The 15,942-nt window shown below is 37.5% G+C and overlaps 1 non-coding gene across 1 annotated transcript; it reads left to right on the top strand.

Moving 5' to 3' along the window:
* Positions 1–42: 42 nt before the first annotated feature.
* Positions 43–146, top strand: LOC127744603 (small nucleolar RNA R71). The gene has a single exon (XR_008005576.1). It is a non-coding gene; the product is annotated as a small nucleolar RNA R71 (small nucleolar RNA).
* The last annotated feature ends 15,796 nt before the right edge of the window (positions 147–15,942 follow it).

The following is a 15,942-nucleotide window of genomic DNA, read 5'->3' as shown; positions in this document are numbered from 1 at the left end:
AGACCATAATAGAATATATCTATCATGGTCCATTCTGAAAACATGTCAGAAGGACATCTTTTGGTCATCTGTTTGTATCTTTCCCAAGCTTCATAGAGGGATTCACCATCTTTCTGTTTGAAGGTCTGAACATCCACTCTAAGCTTGCTCAGCTTTTGAGGAGGAAAGAACTTAGCCAAGAAGGTTGTGACCAGCTTATCCCAGGAGTCCAGGCTATCTTTAGGTTGAGAGTCCAACCATGCTCTAGCTCTGTCTCTTACAGCAAAAGCAAAAAGCATGAGCCTGTAGACTTCAGGATCTACTCTATTAGTCTCAACAGTCTCACAGATCTGCAAGAACTCAGTTAAAAACTGGTAGGGATCTTCTGATGGAAGTCCATAAAACTTGCAGTTCTGTTGCATTAGAGCAACTAATTGAGGTTTCAGCTCAAAATTGTTTGCTCCTATGGTAGGAATTGAGATGCTTCTTCCATCAAACTTGGACGTAGCTGTGGTATAATCACCAAGCATCCTTCTTTCATTATTGTTGTTAGGTTCGGCTGCCATCTCCTTTCCTTGTTCGAAAATTTTAGCAAGGTTGTCTCTGGATTGTTGTAATTTACCTTCTCTTAGTTTCCTCTTCAGAGTCCTTTCAGGTTCTAGATCAGCTTCAACAAGAATGCCTTTTTCCTTGTTCCTGCTCATATGAAAGAGAAGAGAATAGAAAAAGAAGAGGAATCATCTATGTCACAGTAAAGAGGTTCCTTATTATTAGTAGAAGAAGAAGGGAATAAAGAAAGGAGAATCTAAACACAAGGGTAAGGATATGGGCAGTGATTTGAGATGAAGAGAGGTGAAGAGAGGTGTTAGTAAATTAATGAATAAATAGAATAAGATGAGAGAGAAGTTTTTGAAAACAATTTTGAAAAGGAGTTAATGATTTTCGAAAATTAAGATAAAAAATAAAATTTAAATTTAAATTTAAAACAATTAATTAATTAAAAAGAATTTTTAAAAAAGAGGGGGGTATTTTTGAAAATTAGAGAGAAGAGTAGTTAGGTGATTTTGAAAAAGATAAGAAACAAACAAAAAGTCAAATAGTTAGTTGAAAAAGATTTGAAAATTAGTTTTGAAAAGATAAGAAGATAAGAAGTTAGAAAAGATATTTTAAAATCAAATTTTTGAACAAGATAAAATTTTGAAAAAAAATATAAAAAAATAAAATAAAAAGATATGATTAAAAAGATATGGTTAGAAAAGATTTAATTTTTAAAATTAAAATTAATTACTTGACTAACAAGAAACTAAAAGATAAGATTCTAGAATTTAAAGATTGAACCTTTCTTAACAAGAAAGTAACAAACTTCAAATTTTTGAACCAATCACATTACTTGTTAGTTAAGTTTCGAAAATAAAGATAAAATTAAGAAAAAGATTTTTGAAAAATATTTTAAAGAATTTTTGAAAATTAATAAGAAAAATGAAAAAGATTTAATTTTTTGAAAAAGTTTTAAAAAGATAAGATTTTTAAAATTTGAAAATTTGACTTGACTTACAAGAAATAACTAATTTAAAAATTTTTTGACTAAGTCAACTCAAATTTTCGAAAATTAGGAGTAAAATAAGGAAAAGATAATTTTTTTGATTTTTGAATTTTTAATGAAGAGAGAGAAGAACACAAACATGACCCAAAACATGAAAATTTTGGATCAAAACATATGATGCATGCAAGAATACTATGAATGTCAAGATGAACACCAAGAACACTTTGAAGATCATGTTGAACATCAAGAACATATTTTTGAAAAAAAAAAATTTTGATGCAAAGAAAACATGCAAGACACCAAACTTAGAAATCTTTAATGCTTAGACAATATGAATGCAAAGATGCACATGAAAAACAATAAAAGACACAAAACAAGAAAACATCAAGATCAAACAAGAAGACTTACCAAGAACAACTTGAAGATCATGAAGAACACTATGAATGCATGAATTTTCAAAAAAATGTAAGAAATATTTTTAAAGCATGCAATTAACACCAAACTTAAAACATGACCCAAGACTCAAACAAGAATCACAAAATATTTTTGGTTTTTTTTTTATTTTATGATTTTTTTGTATTTTCTTTTATATATTTTTTTAAAAGAATTTGGATATGGCTTTACAGCCAGCCAGGCTTCAACATGCTTCATGAAACTCTAGAATCCATTCTTAAAAATTCTAAAGCCATAGAATGATTTATTTTCAAAATATTTATTTATTTTTTTTTTGAAAATTTTTTGAAAACAAAACAAAAAGAAAATTACCTAATTTGAGCAACAAGATGAACGGTCAGTTGTCCGAACTCGAACAATCCCCGGCAACGGTGCCAAAAACTTGGTGCACGAAATTATGATCATCAACAATGGCGCCAAAAACTTGGTAGCGCTCTCAACGTGAATCACACTTAGTCACAACTCCACACAACTAACCAGCAAGTGCACTGGGTCGTCCAAGTAATACCTTACGTGAGTAAGGGTCGATCCCACGGAGATTGTTGGTATGAAGCAAGCTATGGTCATCTTGTAAATCTCAGTTAGGCAGATAATAAATGTTATGAAGTTTTTGAATAGTAAATAAAGCAAAAAATAAAGATAGAGTTACTCATGTAATTCAATGGTGGGAATTTCAGATAAGTGTTTGGAGATGCTTGTCCCTGTTGGATCTCTGCTTTCCTAATGCCTTCCTTCAATCCTTCTTATTCCTTTCCATGGTAAGCTATATGTAGGGCATCACTGTTGTCAATGGCTGCATCCCATCCTCTCAGTGAAAAAGGTCTAAATGCTCTATCACGGCACGGCTAATCATCTGTCGGTTCTCGATCATGTTGGAATAGAATCCCTTGATTCTTTTGTGTTTGTCATCACGTCCAACAATCGCGAGTCTGAAGCTCGTCATAGTCATTCAATCCCTGAATCCTACTCGGAATACCACAGACAAGGTTTAGACTTTCTGGATTCTCATGAATGCCGCCATCAATCTAGCTTATACTACAAAGATTCTGATTAAGGAATCCAAGAGATATGCACCCGGTCTGAGGTAGAACGGAAGTGGTTGTCAGTCACGCGTTCATAGGTGAGAATGATGATGAGTGTCACGGATAATCACATTCATCACGTTGAAGTGCAACGAATATCTTAGAACAGGAATAACTGAATTGAATAGAAAATAGTAGTAATTGCATTAAAACTTGAGGTATAGCAGAGCTCCACACCCTTAATCTATGGTGTGTAGAAACTCTACCGTTGAAAATACATAAGTGATGAAGGTTCAAGCATGGCCGAATGGCCAGCCCCCAAACATGATCAGAAGACCGAATGGTCAAAAGGCCTTACAATCAAAGACACTGAATACAATAGTAAAAGTCCTATTTATACTAGACTAGCTACTAGGGTTTACAGAAGTAAGTAATTGATGCAGAAATCCACTTCCGGGGCCCACTTGGTGTGTGCTTGGGCTAAGCTTGAGCTTTACACGTGTAGAGGCTTCTTCTGGAGTTGAACGGCAAGTTGTAACGTGTTTTTGGCGTTCAACTCTGGTTCGTGACGTGTTTCTGGCATTTGACTATAGAATGCAGCATGGAACTGGCGTTGAGCGCCAGTTTACGTCGTCTAATCACGAATAAAGTATAGACTATTATATATTTCTGGAAAGCTCTAGATGTCTACTTTCCAACGCCCGTTGAGAGTGCGCCATTTGGAGTTCTATATCCCTAGAAAATCCATTTCGAGTGCAGGGAGGTCAAAATCCAACAGCATCAGCAGTCCTTTGTCAGCCTTTTATCAGAGTTTTGCTCAGGTCCCTTAATCTCAGCCAGAAATTACCTGAAATCACAGAAAAACACACAAACTCATAGTAAAGTCCAGAAATATGAATTTAGCATAAAAAATAATGAAAACATCCCTAAAAGTAGCTAGATTATACTAAAAACTATCTAAAAACAATGCCAAAAAGCGTATAAATTATCCGCTCATCAAGCATATGTCACAACACTAAACTTAATGTTTGGTTATATATCTAAAAAAATATGAGCGAGTATATATTCCAAGATGGCTACATGATCATTGATGTATGGAAAACGATCCAACACAAAACTCACCAGCAAGTGTACCAGGTCGCATCAAGTAGTAATTACTCACATGAGTGAGGTCGATCCCACAGGGATTGAAGGATTGAGCAATTTTAGTTAGGTGGTTGATTTAGTCAAGCAAAAAAGTGTTGATTTGAGTGATTTGAATCCAACAGAAGCAAAATTGCATGAAATTTAAAGGGAGAGGGATAATTGACTGTAAATTAAAGGGCAAAGGAAGTAAAGAAGCTGAATCTTAAAGTGCAAGTAATATAAATGACAGAAGCTTAGATTGTAAGAAATGTAAATTGCTTGAATCATAAAGGGCTTTGGGAGCTGGGATTTCAGAAATTAAACAAGAGAAAGTAAATGACAATCAACAGAGAAGTAGAGGATGAATTAAAATGCATCAGATCTAAATAGAAAAGAAGAATTGCTTGAAGAAGCAAAACAGAAAGTGAATTCAGTTCAATTGTAATAACTAAAAGAGAAGTTGAAGATCTTATGGGTTGAATGAGACTAGAGAACAAGTCTAGATCTCAATTTCTTTCTTGATCCAACAGAGAATAATTGCAGAAGAAGTAGAGATGAAAACAGTAAAGGAAACTTATATCCAAATCACAATTTTTTGAAATTATGCAGAAAGTAAAATAAAGAGAGATCTTAGATCAAGAATGAAACAGAATTCTTTCAATTCTCAATCCAACATTCAAAACAAAGAATGAAGAGTGTAGAAGTAAGAACAAAGAAGAAGAGAACTCAATTCTCTCTTCCAATTCCCAAACTCAAAGCTCAAATCTCAAATTCAGCTCTCCAATGAAAATTAAAAGTGTCTCAAAATCCTAAAAAGGTAAGAAAAGATAAGAAAAAAAATCCTCTCTAAATCAAACAAACTTCTATTATACACTTCCTATTTTTGGATTTTAGAATTTGGAGTGGGCTTTTCAATTTTGTGAAGATTTAAATTTAATTGGAATTTTGGTTGAATTTTGACCATGGGTCACACTCCCAGTAGAGTGCTCGGTTAGCCAGGAGAGCACAGCATCCATGTTGCTTTGGCCTTCCAATGTTGCGTGGCAAGCATTATTGTCTGTGTTAGGGTAGCGCTCGGTGACTGGGGAGAGCGCAGCTCCCTTTGCCCCTTGCTTTCTTGGCTTTGAGTAGGGCTCTCATAGAGAGCACTGAGCTCTTTGAGAGAGCGCTATGGCTCTTCTCCCTTGATGTGCCACGCTTTCATTTCCTTTGGCTACGCTTCATAGGCCACGCTTTCTTGTTTCTTTCTTTTCTTCACCTACAAGTAATCAAAACAACCAATCAAAGTATCACCAAATTCACAAGGTTTATAAATCATTCAAAAACCAATTAATTTTAGCTTAAACCTCATGATTTTGTGCAATTAAAGGATGGTTGATTGATTCAACAAAAGCATGCCATTCCACTCCAAATCACTTATTTATAATGCAAGAAAGTGCATAAAACCTAATGAAACAAGTGAAAAATGCTTGAAAAGCTAGCATAAGATGACTTGTCATCACAACACCAAACTTAAACCTTGCTTGTCCCAAAGCAAGCACTAAACATAAGAGAAAATAAAATGAAACAGAGAAGTTTGCATGTCCTTATTTAGCAGATTGTTGAACTTGGTTCATGGGGTTTTATGCAGACAATGGTAGCTCATTTATTACTTGCTGCTATACAGAAAATGTTTTCCCAAAGGTTTACTAAGGTTACTGCTATAATGCTTTGCTTTTGCTTGATTCCTTGCTAACTTTTCCTTTCTTATTTTGCTTAGAGAGCTAATTACTCATTGAAGGCTTGGTGGCAAATGTTGCAGTAGCCTTTGGCTTAGTTTTGCTCAACATTTCTTCACCATAGACACATGGCTCACATTTTCTTCCTAGGAGCATTGATGCCCAGCATCTCTTTGGATTACTAAGTGTTTTGTAGCTAGATTGCTCTTGATAGTGAACTTTCAGTTGGTGATCCTAAATCAGTTGATCTACGTGGCCAAGTTTCAAAATACTCCTTAGAACTTACTTGTCCAAGCATATCCTAGTACACAAATACCACATGCATATGTCCTAGGGTCCAAGCTATTGGTGTATAGCCTTATTGTTTGTTTCTTTGCCAATTCTTGGCTTTTCTCTTTCTTTTTCTTTTTGTTTTGATTTATTTTCAAGGGATTTTTATTTATAGCAGACTTTGTAGCAGCAAGCTAGTTCATACTTGATGCCAGGGCATCTTGGCTAGTTTTACTAGCCATTTTTTGTATGCTTTAGGTTGGTTTCATGCATTTTCTTAGGAAATAAGCAAGTATTTGGTTGAAAATGCAATCATACCATGATTCAAGCAAACATTGTGAATTTTAAATAATTTCATGAGGATTATGCATGAATTGAATGATAAATTGGATGATGCATGATCCCATGATTAAGAGCAAGATTTTGATGCACTTTGTTTGATTGATTTCATGTAACAAGAAGCAAAGAAGAGCCACGTTAGTGCCACTAATGTGGCCATTAACGTGGAAGAAAAGAGAAGCCCCAACGTTAATGAGAAAGTTAATGGCATTAACTTTGAAGAAGGAGAGCATGGAACATTAGTGGTAAAAGTAAACACCACTAACGTTAGCAAAGGGGCAAGAAGACCCATGTTAGCTTCCACGTTAGTTACATTAACATGGGAAATAACGTGGAAGGAAAGGGAAACGCCAAGGTTAGTGGAAAAAGTGAACACCACTAACGTTTGCGAAGCCAAGAACACCCACGTTAGCTTCCATGTTAGTTACATTAACGTGGAAACTAACGTGGAAGGAAAGGGAAATTCCAATGTTAGTATAAAAGGTGAACGCCACTAACATTTGCAAAGCAAAGGAAGACCCACGTTAATGGCCATGTTAGTTACACTAACGTGGACACTAACATGGGAAAAAAATCTCACCTGGCAGCCTGACCATGCCTTCTTTAAACAAGAATAACTTGAGCCACAAAGCTCCAAATGAGGTGATTTTAAAGGCATTGGAAAGTAGGATTGCAGAGCCTTCTAAGCATATATGGCACTACATGGTGGACACTAAATTTGAGGGAGAAAACCTGCCCCGAAAGTGCAAAGATGAACATGGTATCAACCTGTAGTAAGGCCAGCTGACATCTTCACCTTCCAAGAAGCGTAACTCGAGCTTTAGAGCTCCAAATGATGCGCTTTTAAAGGCGTTGGAAAGTATACATCCAAGGCTTTCCAACAAAATATAATAGTATTGGGTGTACATTAAGTTTGAACTTCAGAACCTGGCAATATTAATCCCCTGATCGCTAACATTATTGTGACTCATCTTTTCCAGTAACGCCAGGTATGAGAACTGGAATTTCTATCCTGGTTATCCTTATCAGGTGCGATGAGAATTGGGTTTTAATCCCACTTAGTTATCTCTTATTAAATAAAGGAAAGTCAAGTAGACTAATTGGATCGATTCTCAAGTCCTAGTAAACTTTTAGAGCAATCAAAATCAATTAGCAATTGCCAAATTCAACCACTGCTGAGTTTGATAACTCAAGGGTTACCAATTAATTAACCAGAGCCAAAAGGAAAGAAAATCTACTCGAATGAAAATAATTTGGATAAAACGGAAGCATCAATAACATAAATTAGAGAAAGCAATCATAAGTCTGAAATACCTCAAATTGTATTAAATAGAAAATCAATCTAAACATAAAGAGTTCATAAACTAAATTGAGAAATTAAATAAAAGGAATATTAAACCTGAAAATTGAGAAGAAGAAATCATAAATCCTTTAAGAGGAATCCTAATCCTAAATCCTATGAGAGAGGAGATAGCCTCTCTCTCTAAAACTACATCTAATCCTAAAATGTGTGTATGATCTGATATCATGAGTCTCTGCATGTTCCCTGACTTTAATCTGTGTTTTTGGGCCGAGATCTGGGTCAAAATGCGGCCCAAGTCGTCTTCAGCGTATTCTGTAATTTCTGCAGATCACGCATGTCACACGTACGCATCGGTCATGCATACGCGTCATTCAGCGATTTTTCTCTCCACGCGTGCGCGTCAGGCACATGTGACGTGGCGAAAATTGGCGAGTTAAGAATTTATTAATAGAAATACGTTGCAAGTACAGTCCTTAACCAGCCGAAAATCCGCTTATCAATTTAAAAGGGTTGTCACAATATTGAAATTAAAATACTGGGAGTATGAATCCCAGGTCGTCTTCCAACGAGTTGCAGAGAAATGTGCTATTTTATCAATCAGGTGTTTTCAAAAATGGTTGAGTTGATAAACAGGAAATTAAATCAGAGAATTTAATTAATCTTAAATAAAAGCCTTGACTGGGAGTAAATTAGTTGGAAGCCCTATTCTTGTTGAAGTACTCTCAAGATTAATTAATAATTGGAAGTTGCTCTGCTTAGTTAGCCCTTACTAGGTAAAGGAAAGTCAAGCAAGTTAGAAAGCTATTTCTAGTCACAAGTCCTAGTCCTCTCTCTTGGGAAGGACTAGTGTCAATGATTAGAGGGTGATCCAACAAATAACCCAATTATAATTTCTCTCTCGAGTGATTCAACTCAAGGGTTCCTTTCAATCATCTCCCAATCAATTTATGGAACTACTCATTCATCATAATTATAAACTTCACAGAATTAATGAGGAAAATAAAAAAAGACATGATGAATAATAATGAAAGGGATTAATTGAAAATAAAAATAGTCTATATTAATAACTCATGAAAATAATCCAATGTCAACTCTAGGAGAATTAAGAATATGGAAGAATAAATGAAAAGTAAATTAACAGACTATAGTAACTGGTACGGGAGGTAGACTCTTCTCAAAAGCTAAAGCCAAAACCTTCAAAATCATAACTATGAATGTTCAAGTGAGTAAAACCTAGGGGAGGAGCAATTTCAGATCTAGAAACTAAAAATTATGCCGAATGAATGTTCTCCTCTGTATCTGCATGTTCTCTGGCTCTAATCTGTGTTTCTGGGCCGAAAACGGGGTTGAAATCTGGGCCAGAAACTCAGCCAGTGACTTCTGCAGATTGCGCACGTCACACGGCCGCGTCATCCACGCGTTCGCATCACTCGGCGTTTCTCGTACCACGGGTGCGCGTCATCCACGCATTCACATCGTTCATGTAGCTTCCAATCTGCGCGGTTGCATCAGGCACGCGAGCGCGTCACTGTTATTTCTTCCAACTCACGCGGTCGCGTCAGCCATGCGACCGTGTGACTTCTCGCTGGTTATCTTCTCAATTCTTTGTGTTCCTTCCATTTTTGCCTGCTTCCTTTCCAATCTCCAACTCATCATGCCCTATAAAGCCTGAAACACTTAACATACAGATCACGGTATCGAATAGAATAAAGGAGAATTAAAATACCTAATTAAAAGTCTCTAGGACGTAAGTTTTCAATCATATAATAATTTTAGGAAGGAAATATAAATGCATGCTAATTATATGAATAAGTAGGTAAAAATCGTGATAAAACCACATAATTAAACACATTGTAAACCATAAAATAGTGGTTTATCAACCTCCCCACACTTAAACATTAGCATGTCCTCATGCTTAGTTGGAGGAGATAAAATAAATGAGTAGGAACATGTAAAAACTTTTACAATGCAATGCAACCTATATATGTGAATACAACTATATGATTCTTGTACACTTGATCAAGAGTAAATAAGCTCTTCAAAACAATTACAAATCAAGTTCCACTAATTCAATTCTCATACAGTAAGAACAGATAAAAATGCCAAAAGGTAGCTCATGAAAGCAGGGAACATAGAATTTTAAGCATTGAACCATCACTGATGATGTATGTATACTCTAGTCTCTCTAGTGTATAGGGTAATCACTCTATCCTTATCTAATCATGCTCCCTAATTTTTTTGTTTTTCTCCTAACCAATCAACAACATTTAATATACTAATTCAACATCATGAGGTCTTTTCAAGGTTGTAATGGGGCCAAGGTAAAGGTAAGGATACATATATGGTTAAGTGAGCTTATAAATTGAATCTTTAATCAACCCAAACTTTAACATAACCTATATATATTTTATATAACTTTGGAGTTCGTACCTAGCTACCCAGAATTCTCTTTCACATTCCATACTCATGTATCAACTTTTTTTATTTTAATTTTATCATACATGCATTGATCTTTGAATCCTTAACTCAGCATTGGGGTAATTTTGTCCCCTTATTTATTTATTGAATATTTTTGGTTTTTTTTTAACATAAAAATAGACATAGCTTATCAATGCACATAGATTTTTGATTCTTATAGTTTCGCATGAGTAGGTGTCCAAATTCCCATTATATTATCATGACACATTCCCTTATTATCTTTTGTTCCCACAATTTTCCTTACTTAATTAGCACACACAATTCTATCTTAAGTTAACCAAAGATTCAAATTGGGATATATAATTGTTTTTTTTTTTGTTTAAGGCTAGTAATGTGGTAAATTACAGAACAAATAGGATTTAAAGGCTCAAAGTGGCTAACAAAGGTAATTGAAAGGGTAGGCTTAATTTGGATAAGTGAGCTAACAATTAATGGCCTTAATCATATGCAGCATATAAATATATTAAACATTGGACATATAGGATGGAGCAAAATATAGATTACAATCATAGAGAAGTAAACACACAAGAATAAAACAATTATGGTTAAATAATGTAACCATGCATAAAGGCTCAAATCTCACAGGTTGTGTGTTCTTTAGCTCAAAAATCATGTTCCAAATACAACTTCAAGCAAATTTAACAAAAAGGTTTTAATTAAAATTAGTGAAATTTTTGTTCCAAAAATAGAGTCTTAGAAGAAACTTATTGTCTTTTCAATCAAGTAGAACATGCATGCAACTAATTTATTACTATGTAATTTATCCTATTCTACAAAAGAAAAACTAACTAAATATCCTAATTTATTGGTGTTTAGGGAAGAGAAATTACCTCCAGAAGTCAGGTACTGACCGACCTCCCCACACTTAAAGCTTTGCACCATCCTCGATGCCATTTGTCAGGAACAATGGTGGGCTAGTGGCAGTGTCTCCACAGTCGGGACCGTCATGGCTCCCTGTGCTGGTAAAGGAAGTGGAGTCCTGAGTGCCTGGGTCATCGTCTGGTCTGTGATTGCCTGTGAGTAGCTCCTTGAGGTATTTAAAACGGCGGTGGTTACGGCGCTCTCGAAGCTTTGCTTTCTTGTCTTGTTAGTCCAACCGCTTCAGTATTTGATGCAGCAGCTGACTAGTAGATGGTGGAGGAGCTGCAGCATCCTCTGTGGACTGGCTGGTAGTGGCAAGTGGTGGCCTGAGATATCTCCCGTTAGGGACGTACTGATCATCCCGTGGAAGTATAGCTTTGGTGTCTCCAGCTTTGTAGGAAACTCCGGCTGCTGAGACAAGATCAGAGACCAAGGTGGGGAAAGGTAGGTTGCCCGCGATCTGCACGTGTTCCATAGCATTCCGGATATGTCTCGGTAAATTTAGAGGCTGGTCTATGAGGATGCACCATAGTAGAACGGCCATGTCTGCGGTGAAGGAAAACTCATGAGTGCTCGGAAAGACATAATGGGACATAATCTGTGCCCATACATGAGCCTCTAAGGTAAGTGCGGAAGCCGAGATTCCCTTAGGACGGGAACGATGGTATCCGAAGATCCATTTGTTGCCAGGTTGAGCGATAACTCTGAGAACAACGTCCCAGTCAAAGGTGTACGCCTGGCGCTTGATTGCGGCTTTCTGAAAAGCGTCCAATCCTTTCGGAGCAGGGGGAAGATCTAAGGCTCGATGAATGGCTTCTTCTGTAATGGGGACTTGCTTCTGACGTATATAAACAGACTGTAGGGTTGACAGGTGGAAGTTGGAGTAGAACTCAACTACCCAAGAAAGATTGACCTGTCGTGGTTGTCTCTGTAGGAATCCCCAATGTCTTTGTGCAATTTGCGGCTCAACAAAGTCGGCAATACGAGGTGGAAAGATAAGAAGGTGTTCATTGTTGTAATTTCGAGCTGCCAGAATAGGAAACATCTGCTCACAGTAGCGATTCGAAAATCGTGCAGTGTCCTTTGCTGGGAAGGCTCTCTCTTTTTCATCAACCTTTATAATCCTTTTAATTCTTTTTGTTGAGGGCTTGACTGCAGTTGAAGAAGGCTCTGCCACTAATGTTCTTTTTGTTCCTTTCCTTGTTGTGGATTTGGAGGTAGCTTTCTCTTTGCCTTTCTTGGTGGCCATCCTGAAAGGAAGCGAGGAAAGACATTAGCATTCAAGGGTTATAGCAAGGAAAATAATAGGAAAGGTGGTAATCAATGCACAGGTATGGATAATGATGTGGACACATGGTCATGACTACATGTGGCAAATCAACAATGAAAATATAGCAAGTGCATGTGAGGAAAAATTGAATGCAAGGTGTTTATTGGCATGCCGGCAAAGGGCACGAGTAGCATAGATCAAGCATTTAATGTCCAAATTAGATTACCAAGTCGCTCAAATTAATAAGATGTTTGTAAAAACAATTATATATAAGTAATAAAATTGAAAAGGGGTTTTGTGAAAAGCAGGCATATAGAGTAGTAGATTTAAAAGAAATCTAAAAATAATGCAAAATGCCATATGGGCATTTTCACAAACACATAGCATGCATGTTAAATAAGGTATGGAAAATATTAATTAGAACATGCAAGTATCCCCATAAAAATAATATATAATGGTTTAAACAAATCCCAAACAATCCATAATCAACATATAAAAATAATGACCCAAATAAATTCTAACACCAATAGGAGGAATAGGAAAAGAAAAAGAAAACATGGTTAAAGAAAGTAGAAGAGAAAGAAAAAGAAAACATGATAAGAAAAAGAAGAATGAAAAAGTAAGGAGGGAAGAAGAGAGAAGAAAAACCTTGATAATGGTGGTGGAAGAGAGAAAGAAGGGAGGGAGAAGGAAGAGGGGAGAAGGAAATAAGATTGGGGGAAAGAAAAGATAAAGCAGGCTGGCAGATTTGAATGAGTTGGGTGGCGCAAACGGCGCGGACGCATGGGGCACGCAGTCGCGTGGAAAGCCCTTAAGTGAGGTGACGCGGACGCGTGATGTGATTTAGGCTAGTGGCACGAGGGCAGCTTCACGCTCGCACAACTCTCTGTTTAATTTATGTTTTGCCAAAATTTAGGGTGGCACGGTCGCGTGGGTGACGCGATCGCGTGGATGGCCATCTTGAGAAAACGGCGCGGACGCGTGGGGCATGTGTTCGCGTGGAAGGGCCTGTGCAATTAGCACAAGTGCAGCCCAGCTCCAGCACAACTTTCAGCCATACACCCTTTTTACGTCGAATCATAGGGCCACGCATTCGCATGGTCAACGCGGACGCTTGGGGAGGCCAATGTACATATGACGCGGTTGCGTCATCCACGCGGTCGCGTGGATCAAATTATGCCAAAGGCATGCCTCCAGCCACATTCCGGTGCAACTCTCTGTCCAATCTTATTTATTTCCAATGCTTAAGCGATGCGGACGCGTTGGTGACGCTGGTGCATTGCGTGCAATTTCTCTCACAATTTTTTTTATGCAAATGCAGTATGTAGATGAGGTGCAAGATATAGGCAGTAGTATGGAGAAGAGTTATACGTGAGGGAAGATAAGGAGAAGAAGAGGAATAATCATACCGTGGTGAGTTGTCTCCCACCTAGCACATTGCTTTAACGTCCTTAAGTTGGACGCTTCAGTAGCTCAGTTTTCTGTTGCGAGTGGATCCTCCAAGAGGAAGATATCTAACTCCTTGTTTTTCATCACCTTCTCACCATGGTAGAGCTTCAAGCGATGTCCATTAACCTTGATGAGTTCAGGGCTTGAAGGGTGACTTAGGTGAAAAACTCCGTACGGCTCAGCCTTCTCGACTCTATTTAGACCTTTCCACCTTGATCGCAGCTTGCCTGGCATGAGCCTCAGTCTGGAGTTGTAAAGGAGGACTAAATCTCCATGTTGGAACTCTTTCCTTTTGATGTGTTGATCATGTACAGCTTTCATTTTCTCCTTGTACAGCCTTGAGTTCTCATAAGCTTCTAGGCGAAGGCTCTCCAATTCTTGCAATCGCAACTTCCTTTCAGCTCCGGCCTTCTCAAATCCCATGTTGCATTCCTTTACTGCCCAAAAAGCTTTGTGCTCCACTTCAACTAGAAGATGACAGGCCTTTCCATAGACTGAGCGAAAAGGACTCATCCCAATGGGTGTCTTGTACGCTGTTCTGTATGCCTAGAGTGCATCTTGCAGCCTGGTGCTCCAGTCTCTTCTATGAGGTTTGACTATCTTCTGCAATATGCACTTTATCTCTCTGTTAGACACCTCAGCTTGCCCATTAGTCTAAGGATGATAGGCTGTTGCTACTTTATGAATGATCCCATGCTTCTTCAGTAATCCTGTTAGTCTCCTGTTACAAAAATGGGTGCCTTGATCGCTCACGATTGCTCGTGGTGATCCAAAGCGACAAATAATGTGGTTTCTAACAAAGGAAACAACAGTGTTAGCATCATCAGTATGGGTAGGAATTGCTTTCACCCATTTAGAAACATAATCTACAGCTAACAGTATATAAATGTGGCCATTAGAATTTGGAAATAGACCCATGAAGTCAATGCCCCAAACATCAAAAATTTCACAGAAAAGCATAATTTGTTGAGGCATTTCATCCCTCTGGGATATATTACCAAATCTTTGGCATGGGGGACAAGATTTACAAAATTCAGTAGCGTCTTTAAAAAGAGTGGGCCACCAAAATCCGCAGTCTAAGATTTTTCTAGCTGTTCTTTGAGGGCCAAAATGTTCTCCACTCTCAGATGAGTGACAGGCCTCTAAAATGGACTGGAATTCTGATTGAGGCACACACCTTCTAATTACCTGGTCAGCGCCACATCTCCATAAATATGGGTCATCCCATATATAATATTTAGACTCACTTTTCAGCTTGTCTCTTTGGTGCTTAGTAAAGTTTGGAGGAAAAGTGCGGCTAACTAGATAATTAGCGACAAGTGCATACCAAGGGACTACTCCAGATACTACTTGTAGGTTATCAAATGGAAAATTATCAGCTATAGGAGTGGAGTCATCTTTAATGTGCTCAAGGTAACTCAAGTGGTCTGCCACTAGATTCTGGTTACCACTCCTATCCTTTATTTCTAAATCAAATTCTTGTAGTAGCAGAATCCAACGTATAAGCCTTGGTTTGGATTTCTTTTTAGCTAATAAATACTTTAGAGCTGCATGGTCTGAATACATTACTACCTTATCACCAGGTAAATAGGCTCGGAATTTATCCAGAGCAAAAATAATAGCAAGAAGCTCTTTTTCAGTAGTATTGTAGTTAGACTGAGCAGTGTCTAAAGTCTTAGACGCATAAGCAATGACAAAAGGATCTTTACCTTCACGTTGAGCCAGTGCTGCTCCTACTGCATGGTTGGAAGCATCACACATGATTTCGAATGGCTGGCTCCAGTCAGGTCCTCTCACAATTAGAGCTTGAGTCAGGGTGGTCTTTAGCTTATAAAATGCTTGTTTGCAATTCTCGCTGAACTCGAACTCGATATCTTTCTGCAGTAACCTGGATAGGGGAAGTGCTACCTTACTGAAGTCCTTAATGAATCTTCGGTAAAAACCTGCATGTCCAAGGAACGAACGGACTTTTCGCACAGAGGAGGGGTAAGGCAAACTAGAAATAACATTCACCTTTGCTGGATCTACAGAAATGCCAGTATTAGACACAACATGTCCTAGTACAATTCCTTGTTTTACCATAAAGTGACATTTTTCAAAATTTAATACAAGGTTTGTACTGACACATCTAT

The sequence above is a fragment of the Arachis duranensis genome, unplaced genomic scaffold (genome assembly GCF_000817695.3).
Source record: "Arachis duranensis cultivar V14167 unplaced genomic scaffold, aradu.V14167.gnm2.J7QH unplaced_Scaffold_64020, whole genome shotgun sequence".
Classification (NCBI taxonomy): Eukaryota; Viridiplantae; Streptophyta; class Magnoliopsida; order Fabales; family Fabaceae; genus Arachis; species Arachis duranensis.
This window is presented reverse-complemented; position numbering and strand designations above follow the sequence as displayed.